Source organism: Amborella trichopoda, chromosome 4 (genome assembly GCF_054954075.1).
Source record: "Amborella trichopoda isolate Santa Cruz 75 chromosome 4, AtrichopodaSantaCruz75HAP2 v2.0, whole genome shotgun sequence".
NCBI lineage: Eukaryota > Viridiplantae > Streptophyta > Magnoliopsida > Amborellales > Amborellaceae > Amborella > Amborella trichopoda.
The window spans coordinates 53,344,256-53,356,672 of record NC_142339.1 but is presented as its reverse complement, the minus strand read 5'-3'; the positions used below and the strand labels follow the sequence as shown (position 1 = coordinate 53,356,672).

General features: G+C 33.8%; 1 non-coding gene across 1 annotated transcript; it reads right to left on the bottom strand.

Annotated features, from left to right (window-relative positions):
* Positions 1-4,541: 4,541 nt before the first annotated feature.
* On the bottom strand, positions 4,542-5,410 carry LOC18422039 (21 kDa protein). The gene has a single exon (XR_016054797.1). It is a non-coding gene; the product is annotated as a 21 kDa protein (transcript).
* Positions 5,411-12,417: the final 7,007 nt, after the last annotated feature.

Here is a 12,417-nt window from a genome sequence, read left to right as displayed (position 1 = left end):
TAGGAAAACCACACAAAACATAACGTTGTTTTGAAATTTCAAAACCAAAAATACTAACACTAATGATATATTTTTATGAGTACTAGGACTCACATGTAGATATGTGTCCCCTCTTCATGATCCATAGCTTTGATGAATTTTGGACCTAATATTTTAGATATATTTAATCTCTAACATGGAAATCATAAATTTGTAAAATGATAAATTTTTAAAACTACAAATAGTAACTTTTTTTGAAAAAAAAAACATAAAAACTTAAAACGGTTGATTCTGCCCTTTTTTTAGGTGAGACCACAACTCACATCCGGATGATGGCTCAGCAAATGCATATATGATTATGCATCCCCTGACACATAGCCCACTTTTCTTGAATCTTTGCATAACTTCAGAAAAAAAAAAAAAAACTACTAAAAGGGCAGAGAACCACAAATAAAAAGGACCAATTTATGAAAGTAATTTGTAGGCGTTAGTGAGAAAACTAGGGCCCTTCAGTCACGGGTTCACATGAAAGTCTTTTCTTTCTTTCCACCTAATCTTCTTTCTCATTTCTTTTTTCTTTGAAAGCCGGACCATTCTACATGTAATGGACTGTTTGTATACTACATTTTGGTACTCACATTCATCCCGAGAATTGGATGGTGGAGATGAACAGTTCCTCTAATATTGTGTATTAGAGCAGGGAAATGGTTCATCTCCACAGTCCCCTGATGACACTGACGGTTGAGATCACATGCAGTATACAAATAGTAAATACTATTCAATGATTTTTTTGTTTGCTTTTTTAGGTTGCGGGGTAGGTAAACCTGGAATATGCATTATTGACCCAAACAGAAAGCTGCATATCCAAAAGAACCGTATAAAGGAAAAAGTTTATATAAGGGTGAGTCCCTAAACAAAGAAATTAAAGTATACCTCACAATTTTAGTAAAAGAGGTTGTTTAGATGCAAAAAAAACCTCAAATCAATCATTACGACTTCAAGATGTAAAAACATAACAAAAACTGGATTTTAAGTCTTGAAAATAGTGTATCTTGTAATGCATTTTTAAGACCGTCAATTTTTAAGTTATCAAATGTTCATAGATCTGCTCTATCTCTACTATTTTTGAAGCTTTAAATTTTATAATTAGAGATAAGAATAAATTTTTAGGCCATCACAAAGATTTATAGTACTGAGATAACATCTTTCGATATTATTTCAAGGTACGCCTTATTTTGATTGTATAGGGCCTCAGCCTCATACAAACTACACGTGGAGAAGTTTGAATGAGGTCTCACGAAATGTGGTATCCTTCAAAAAATCTATCTTAGATATAGATTTATGATCTGAAACGCATATTAAGTTTACATTTCAACTTTAAATGCAAGATTTAACTTCTAAGAGAAGTGCAAATATAATATACATTCATTTTTATACATTCCTTTTTCTTATTGGAAAATGGTTTGATAGGGCTGCAGCCCTATCAAAATAAGTAAATCCCCATCTCATAACTTATAGAAAATTGTAAGTCAAGTATTGAAAAACCTTTGTATTGATCATCTCGACTTCAACATTATGGTTGTCAAAATAAATTAAAATTTTAAACCCTAAAAATACTGTACAACGTAACAAATTATCTAGACGGTTTGTTTTGTGTTAAAAAATAAGTGTTGACAGATCTGTAAAATTTGTACCAACTTTTTGAGTTTCAAATTTTATTATCAATTTTGAAAATTGATTTTGAAGCCATCATAGAGATTTCCGTCGTCGAAAGTACTTTCCAAGTATTTGAGGTGAGGCTTTATTTTCATAGAACTGATACGACTAAGTTAATGCTTGAAGATCATGAGCGTGGTCGGCCATAATGATTTAACATTCTAAAGTGAAATTCGACAACTGATAATGGCAATCACTAAATTTGGGGACACAATGCATATGTTATGCTAAAGGAAATAGCACATGTTTCCATATGAACACCTTTAAAGAACAAAAGAAAATTTTGATTACAAGGCAAAAATTATTGTGGGAAATCCATAAAGTTGAACTTTATACACCCATGGTAGAGGGATGTATTTATGCACATCATTATGTAACCGTATTTGTAATATATAAAGACTATAAATGTGAAATGGAAAGTTCCAATTAGTGGGTTTTGTCTCTTTATTTTTTGAGTTTAGTCCATCTATTGCAACATATTTGAACAAAAGGAAGGAGAAGGCTAGAAATGGGTTTTTCCATTGATTCATCTGTGAGATTGCGGTTTGGGCCTACAAAACGAGTGGAGGACGTATTTATAATAGATAATAATTTCAAGGAGGATGTACTTACAATAGGTAATAATTTCAAGAATATTTTACGTATGTACCATATTTAAATATAGTAATTATATAGAAGTCCATAATTTCGCAAAATTTACGAGGAGGTCCTTGGTTTGATGTTCCGAACATTGGACCATTGCTTTTTTTCCCTTTTTTATTTTCTAATTTTTCCCAATGATTCTATGTTCCAACATCTTGTCCGATTCCTGTTTTATTTTTTTTAACTTTTATGGAGTGTAGGAACTGGTCTGAAGTTTCAAACCTTCAACTGCTTAGCTGGTGTGAACATTGTGGAAGCCAAGCGGTTTGAAGTTTGGACTATAAACTTTACAATCCATGTACCGGTCTAAGGTATGGAAACTCAGACCACTTTGCTTGCACAATATTTACTTAAGCTGACTTGTCCAAGGTCTCAAATCTTAAATTGATTCCTAAACTAAAAATTCACAATGCCAATACCGATCTGAGGTCAACCTCACGGCTTGGCTTGCACAGTCTTCACAAAAGCCAAGCATTTTAAGGACTTTGGAAGTTTCCTTACACTTTAAAAATTAAAAAAATAAAATAAAAAAGTAGTCAAATATTTGAAACATTTGACAAAGGACAAAATTGAAAAAAAAAAAATGGACCTTTGAGTAAAATTTGCAAAACTCTAGACCTCCACGTAATTCTCTAATTTAATTACGGTATGGGCGTAATTATTGTAAGTTTAATTTAATATCTTAAAGTCCTAATATAATAAATTTTCTATTAAAAAGAAAAACACAATAGTATGCCAATAAAAACTCCCACGGATAACATACTGATTAGACAATGCGAAAACCTTGGTGAAAAAACTTGTTTTTGCGACCGCGAAACCAGCCGGGTTAAACGCTAATGGACTCAACTTTTCGGGCATGTTCTGCTTTCCACTTCCCTCGTTCGAAAAATGATTAAAACAAGTTGGCCTTCAAATTCAACACTCTTAATTTTCATAACATTAACATTAAGATTTACATTGACTAAATTCAATATGGGAAGACCTTTTGGAGATTTCACCTACCAATTATATATCGGAAAACTATTTAAGTTCGTTCAAGTACCAGGAGACCATTTCTCTTTCATACAAGGAGGTCACAAGCATTGTTAGAAAAACCGGACGATCTAACCGCTAGTTGCTCGGTTAGATCGAAACCGATCGGTTTTGATTTTGGGCAGTTTTAGTATTCGACCGGTATTTTTTAAAAAAATCTATAAATTTTCAAAAATAAAGAATTTGATTTTTTTAATGTATTTTTAATATTTTTTACATTATGATAAAGATTAAAATTTGTTTTGGTCACTAATACTCACTTTTATATTTTCCCATCTGTTTTAAAAAAATTTAAAAATATCCCTAAGCACAAATCCTTTTTTTTTTATTAATTTTCAACTTCATTTGAATGTGTTTTGTTTTAATCATGCTTTATATGTTTTTTTTATATTTTAGTAGATCTTTTGTATCTTTTTTTATTTTTTTCAATAGTTTTTTGACCGTCCGGGACTTGTCTGGTTAGAACGGTTGAATTGGCCAGTTTACCGATTGGGCTGGCTAAATTGCTTCCGGGCCCATGCCCAATTAACCATTCCTGTTCGATTTTGTGAACACTGGTCACAAGTATCCATCAGCTTGGATGTGTCATAAAGTTCGAAAAAATTTCTTTTGAATGGTCTCATTGTATACTTTTCCTAATGAAAATTATTCCCTGTTATCGTTGGGGGATGCAGGAAAAGAGCCCAAACTTAATTGGTTGACACTTGACTATTTGCGCTCTTCATCCTAAGCTCAATTTCTACCAAAGGTTGGGGCCTCTCCCTGCTGATTGACCTAAAATAGAACTACAATCCGAATTCATAACACAAAGTTGTTCGTTTTTAGTTATTTATTTTACTTAAATTTATTTTCTTTTGTTGAGCAGTTCATCTAAAAAAAAATTAGAACCTTAGGGATCATGTGTCTTGCAGAGCCAGCGTACCGGCCCTACGTCCTCATCTATGACCACTCACGTGTTGTTCCATCTGCTCTACTCCATTATCATTTCCCTATAATAATGGAAATTATTTATATCTTACGATCTGTTTCAAAGCTGAACTTACTTTATGACAGGAAGCTGAGCACCAATGCAGAAAAGGAAGAAGCGACAAATATTCCTCTTTGAAAAATTATAAATAAAAAAAAAGAACCAAAAGGGTAAGAAAAGAAGTAGCATAACCATCCAAACAGGCTTTTGCACAATAACTGGCCCAAAATAAAAATAACAAAAAAGCATTTTACTATATTGTCCTCCCCCAAGACATTCTCGCATCACAGTCTTGGAGGAGTTGAAAGCACACCTTAAAACCCAGGGGCACTTGAGCTTCTCACACTGAAAACAGAGTAAGAAAAACTAAAATTGAACGAAAATGCACACAACTCACAGGCACTATACAAATCCAAAAGCGGGTTTGAGCGAGATTTCCAGTGAGAACTTTTCTACTCCTGTGTTTCGGCCAAATTGTTCACGAGAGCAAGAGCATTACTCGTCACCTGTTTCGCGCAGGAGACTCGCCCGCTCAATGCCGTGACGCCGCCGCCGTCAGATTCCCCCGAGCCATCAAATCCGTCCATACATGTGTCGTCATTTGTTATGGCCGCACTTAACCAGGTTTGGACATTCCCCATTTGCAACCGAAAACCGGCTCTGCTTAAGCGGCTCAGCTCCCGTGCAGACCTCTTCACTTGATCCAAAGCATCAGCCAAGTTTTCAGCGCAATCTCTTACCGACCCATGCTCTCGGGTCGAATGTCCAAGCCGAGCCACTAGAGCCGAGGCCTTTTGCGTGCTCTTCAAACTAACTGAAACTGCAGCTCTAGCGAGCTGACTCGGACTCTGTTTGATGGAGTCCGAGTAGACCGAGAGCGAATCGTAACAAAGGGAAGGGTATAGAGTGGTGTCACATGATGTGCGGATGAAATCGGACCGGGAATCGTTTGTGACGGCCGTTATCGTTGGGAGCACAACAGTGAGAACGAGAGAGAAGAAAAGAGCAGCCATGGCTTAGGGCCTTTGTGGCGTTGGCGTCTTTGAGGAGTGATTGAGTGCAGAGTTTATATAGAGAGAGATGGAAAGGGTGAAGTGTGATTGAGGGCGTGCATCACGAGAAGTTGACGGGTATTAAATGATCCTTCCGTGACCGACTGTACTAGAAAGTTTTATTTGTTTATTTTTTTTTTGCGCCTCTTGGACAAATTAAAAGTGAGAAACACTCTATCGTGGGTCCTTTTTCTTTGGGTTAGGTTTATTTTTAAGTTATCCCATTTTTTTTTTTTTAATTTTAGATGATGAGGGTGGACTTATGGACTTATGAAACAGTATAAGCTCAACAATTCAGATTGAATCTGGATCGATTTGATGATCAAAATTGTATATCGGTAATATGATTTTAATATTTTTTATATAAATCTAAATAGTATGAAATTTAGAGCATAAACTCTTCTCATCAAGGCACACTTAATAAAAATATTAAAAATATAATTCAGATAAAATAAATTGACCAAAATACCTTCAAAACTTTTCAGAGGTATTTTGATCAATTTAACTTATATGAATTATTTTTTTGATATTTTTATTAGATTCAAATATTGTTCAAGAATAGCCCCTCCAAATTTCAAGTAATTTGGATTTGTAAAAAAAAAAATTAAAATTCAATTATGAAATACAATTGTAATCATTGGATAGTCCAGATTCAATCTGGGCTGTTGGGCTTACACTGTTCTATGAACCCATAGGCTGAGAGGAGCTTTTTCCATATATATATATATATATATATATATATATACCTATGGATTTTGTCAATGTTTTAGTTCAAACTTTTTAAATTTGATACCTACAGATTTTGTCAATGTTTTTTTATTCAAAAATCAATCCATCATCTAGGTGAGGGTTGTCTCTCACCCGCAATCCCTACATAGAAACTCTCTCTCTCTCTCTCTCTCTCTCTCTCTCTCGTGGAGATCGTGGGTGAGAAATATCACGTACTTATGGTTACTACACAAAATTTGTAAATAAATAATACTAACATTGTAATTATATAATATAGTTCATTAATAATAAGTAAGATGATTAAATTTAATTATTTATATTATGTTAGTTTTTTATATTTTTAATTAATATAGTATATTAATTATTACAATAGAAATAAAAATATTAACTGTTATTTCTTCAGAGCAATGAGTGTTATATTAATTATATAAATAATCATAATCCTCATAATCCTAATTGATATTATAACTCTGTTATAATCACTTATATATACTTATGTAATTATATTTTAATAAGTATAAAATTCTAATTATTTGTTTCATGCATATTTCCTTATTTTTTAGGGGACTGTTTAGTATTACAAGTCATGGTGGGTTTTTTTTTATATATATAATTATGATAGGATTTTAAGATTATATTAGATTAAGTGAAATATTGATACTTTGCATTACAAATTATGTTTTACAATATAACTCATCAATAATAATTAATTTATGTGAATTAATATATTTTTTATATTACGTGTTAGTAATCATTTTTATGAGTTGTAGTAATAACTAATTTAAGAAATAAATATACCTATACTTGAATTAATTATAATCACAATAATTTCCTCCCTACGTTATATGTCCTCATGTAGTAGAACATTCCTTCTGCTCCACTACAACGTTTATCATTAAAAGTTTGTTGCCTATTTTTTTATGCGCTATCAAAATTCTAAGTTAGTTTAGAAAACTTATAAATCTCCCCTCTATCTCTCAACATGAGTGAGAAATCATTATTTTTTATTTTAAGTAAAATTTAGTTTAATCTTTTTAGTACATTCTATATTTTCACGACTTAGATTTTGTAAATTAATTTTTCTAACAAAATAATATTAACATAAATATTACATTGTGCATGATGTTTAAATAACACATTAAATAACACATGCAATGCAGATACATGCTACTAGTTTGCCATAATGGAACTACAATGGGTTAGAAATTGTGAAGGCAGAGATTTTTGTTTCGAATTTGCTTCTTAAGGCGAAATAGTAAACTACCTATATGGGATATTGGCATTCTCAAATACCATGTTCTCACTTTAAATACCTTATGAGATTTTGGTAGTTACAAACAAACATATCTCACTAATTAGATTACCATGATGTTGCTATGTTTTGACATTGATATCTCTCTAGCTAAACCATGAGAGATACTGTTATTTTTAAATACCTAATTTAAAGGATGTTTAGATCGTAGATATTGGTGATTTCAAACATTACAATTTCACACTAAATACCCTACAAAATATCGGTGGATTGGATACCAATATTGCACAACATGAGTTACCCAAGGTGATATTCGTATTTCCAAAACACTAATATCTCGTTGAGCCTCCCATGATTTATTAGTACTTGCAAATACTATATTTCATAAGGTGTTTAAAATGAGATATCATTATAATCCACTTTACATCAACTGGAGGGGCGAATTTGGATATCTCCTCTCCATCACTATGTGACCCATTCATTAGATATGCACTTGATGTGTACATTGATGGATTTTTTAAAATAAGACGTATGGAAAGCTAGTAGATCTCTTGAAGCATGACTCGATAAATTTACCCTTGTTTTGATGTACCCAGTTTTTTAAAACCTTGTGAATTCCAATCATGATGGCCAAGATAGAAATCGGTTGGGACGAAACTGATTCTAAGATGGTATGTTCCCAATTTGATTCCCTACCTAAAATCCTCATTATATTTTTTCTTACTTTAAGCTTATCTAATTTCTTTTCTTCTGAGGTCTCCTTTCAATCCCTACCCCACAAGTCCCTATTTTAATTCTATTTTTTAATTTATTTTTAATTATTTTTTGGACCACCAATTTAATCGATCCAAACCTAATCCGGAGATGATCCGATGCGTATCTGTGGACAAAAATATCGACCCCACAGACCTAGATTTGAGACACTGGTTATTGGTTGAGAGGTCTTTTACATGACCTCAATATTCTTCATTGAACTCCTACACCATTGTATGCTTATAATAAGAGCGTCATATGTATTGCATCAAATCCAGTGTATAGAAGTGATTTCCATTTCATTTGTGAAAAATTTCTAGCCGGAGAAGTTACACTTCCACATATTACCTCACAACAACAACTTGCAGATATTTTTAAAAAATGCAATAACTCGTGCTCGTCATGATTATTTCATTGACAAACTGATGTTGTTAAACCGACCTCAATTTGAGAAAGAGTGTAGAGATAGTTGAAGATTATGTATTTATTTTATATATATTATGTATAGAAAGTTACTAACTGTAATTTATCTTCTTGTGCAAGTTATCTCGGGTTGTATTATATATTGTTGATAATGGTCAATAGATAGAGATTTTCTTTTTGCTTTTTTGAAATGTCTCTATCTATTGACCACTATCAACATGTATGTATAATACAACTTGAGATAACTTGCACCATGTATATATAATACAACCCGAGATAACTTGCACCATGTATATATAATACAACGCGAGGTTACTTGCATCGCAAGTTAACTTGCACAATAAGATAAATTACGGTAACTTTTATATATATATATATATATATCTTTACAGGTTCTACCGTTCAAAATATAAATGATCATACTGGTGAAAAGGGTATATGGCACTATTCTCATCTATGTTTTTTATATCCTCACACAAAATAGTGGTGCAGAAAGAAAGTGTGATCATTAAGCAATAGTGGGGATTTGGCGTAGTATTGCCAAGCCCCATAGTAAGGTCTTTGACTTCATTATCACCCAATGGTAGATGCCCAAATCCCTACTGAATTACCACTTTTGATAATAGCTTAGGGCCTTGGCAGTACTTTTGCTAAACCCCATGGTGAGGTCTCTGACTCCATTCTCAACAAATGGTAGTCTCAACAAAGGGTAGGGCCCAAATCCCCACTAACCTACCACTTTTTTGAGAATGGAGCTGGGATCGTGATGGTAACACCACTTGTGTCCCAACTAAGGTCTAGGCTTCTATTCTAGTTCGAATGCTCGTTAGGGTCCTATGATGGAGTATGAATCAATCTTATGGGTGGCTCGGCTGCTCCCGCTTAGATAGAGCGTTGCCGCTTCGCTTTCATGAAGTAATGTCACACCCCAAGAATTTACAGTACTGTTATTCCTGAGATGTGACGGACAAAACATATATACATCTATTGATAGGACAAATTTACAGTGGCGAGGTCTTACAAAGTAAATAAAGAAACTAGTACAACAACAGTATCTTCCAAGGTTGATCTTGACTATCACTCAAAATGAATTCGTCGTTATCCTGAAAAAATGTTTACCATAGTTTGATGAGTTTGGCTGCTCAGTAAGTGATCATCATAATCCTAAAAATAATCATGATTGAAAGATATCAATATTTTCCAAAATGAGATCTATTAACAGAAATGCATCAACAGTTTCACTTTCAATAAATGCATAATTATGTATAATCCGAGTAATTGAAATGCTTATAACACTTTTAACGACAGTACATAATTCAAAGGATTTCACAAAATACCCTACTGGCGTCCCAAGTAGGTCACCTATATACCCCATCAGCGTCCTGATGGGTCCACTTAATCCCTATCGGCGTCTCAGATAGGTCCACTTAATCCCTGCAGGTCCACTTATACCTCACCGGCAAACCGGATGAGTCCACTTAATCCCTACCGGCGTCTCAGATAGGTCCACTTATACCTCACAGGCGAACCGGATGAGTCCACTTGCATACTTAAATTATTTCTAAATCTCTTTAAACATTCGAAAGCAGCAATATCATGTACTCAACATATCACTGAAACCATTAATATGAATTTCACTTAAACCATTAATAACAGTCACTCTCTATAATATTTCAAAAATAACCAATCAAATATTTTGGGCTCAAATTTAGAAAGGTAACAGTTTGTAAAGGCATTCTAGCATAATTGCCAATTTAATATGTATAAAAAAAAAAACTCTTATAAAAATTCAAGAATACGGAATTATCACAATTTATGGAATATCAATTCACAAATAAACATTTCACAACAATACTATAATCAATTGCAAAAATGTCAATTTTTAAATAATAAGGCAGTTATTTGCACATGAATTTTACAATGTCTAAATATTCAAAACAGTAGAAAGCAATATCACAATTTTACTAAAAGCAGAAATATCACATTTATTTCTAACAATAGACAAGAAAAATAAATAAATTTATTTTTCTAATTTACAGCATTCAAAATTTCTAACATAGATAAAATATCACAATTTTTATTAAAAAGATTATTTTTCAAGATAATGAGGTCACGTGCGCATAAAATTTATCGCGCCTAAAATTCATGATAATAAGTAGAAATAATTATTTCATTTTATTTTTAAAAAGAATGGATTATTTTTCGAGACAATGAGGTCACTTACACACAAAACTGATAAAATAAAGATCCTAGACGGAAATATTACTATTTATTAAAAATAGACTATTTTTCAGAAAGACGATGTCACTTACCCACAATTATTTGAGAGGGAGATTCCGATAAAAAAATTTTGGTTCGAGAGAGAAGTTCACTGTGTTTCGACCAGAGAGAGAGATCTCAAAATTTTGTTTTAGGGTGGGAGTGCTCACATCCCCTATTTAAATTCTTATAATGTATTATTATATTATTTTCTTACGCTCTATCTCATACCTGAGGTGTCGCGTTAAAAGCAGACTTTTATCGTACGAAAGCCACGTTCGCTAAAGGACGCTGCCAGCTGCAAGCAGCAGGAGGCAAAAGCGGGCAAAGGAAAAAGTAAAGGCAAAGCAAAAGTTAATCCAAAGCAAAAGTTTTTGAAAACAGTGATGGTCCCCAAGGACCATCATACTCAAACAGAACATCACCTATTTATAAGCATATTTTCTCCTTTTTTTTTTTTTTTTTTTGAAATTTTAGGATTGTTACATTCTTTCCTCCTTAAAGAAATTTAGTCATCTAAATTTGTGTACCTGATTACTGAAAAAGATAGGGGTATTTTTCTCTGATTTCGTTTTTTCGTTCCCAAGTCGACTCTTCTCTTGAATGGTACTGTCATAATACACGGACTAAAGGAATCTCCTTGTTACGCAACACTTGCACCCTTCTATCCAGTATCAAAATTGGCTGCTCAATGAAGGATAGGTCCTTCCGGATCGGTAAAGGTTCATATTTTAAGATATGGGACGGGTCGGGCTGATATTTTCGTAGTGAAGATACATGAAAGACATTATGGATGCCAATTCGGGTGGTAAGGCAAGTCTATAAGCGACACCTCCGATTCTTTCCAGGATTTCAAATGGTCCGATGTAACGTGGGCTCAACTTTCCTTTCTTGCCGAATCTCATAATGCCCTTTATTGGTGAGATTTTTAGGAAGACTCGATCACCTTCCTCAAATTCAAGATCTCTCCTTCGGTTATCGGCATAACTCTTTTGCCGACACTGAGCTGTCCTGAGCCTTTCACGAATTAATGCTATTTTATCTGTGGTTATCTGGACAATTTCTGGCCTCAAAAGCTTTCTTTCACCAACATCGTCCCAACATATGGGTGACCTGCATTTTCTTCCATACAGGGCTTCATATGGTGCCATTTGAATACTGGCTTGGAAGTTATTATTATAAGCAAACTCAATCAGGGGTAAATGGTCATCCCAACTTCTTGTAAGGTCAATAACACAGGCCCTCAGCATATCTTCCAAGATTTGGATGGTCCTCTCCGATTGTCCATCAGTTTGTGGGTGAAAGGCAGTACTAAAGGTGAGTCTCGTCCCCATGGCTGACTGTAGTCTAGCCCTGAATTTAGAAGTAAACCGAGTATCCCTGTCCGATACAATACTGACAGGAACTCCATGCAACCGCACTATTTCCTTAATGTACAACTGAGCCAGTCGATCCAAAGTGTACGTCGTGCGAATCGGTAGAAAGTGGGCAGCTTTGGTTAACCGGTCCACAATGACCCAAATGCTATCATGTCCTGAATTTGTTCTAGGCAAGCCAGAGACAAAATCCATAGAGATGTGCTCCCACTTCCATTCTGGCACCGGTAAAGGCTG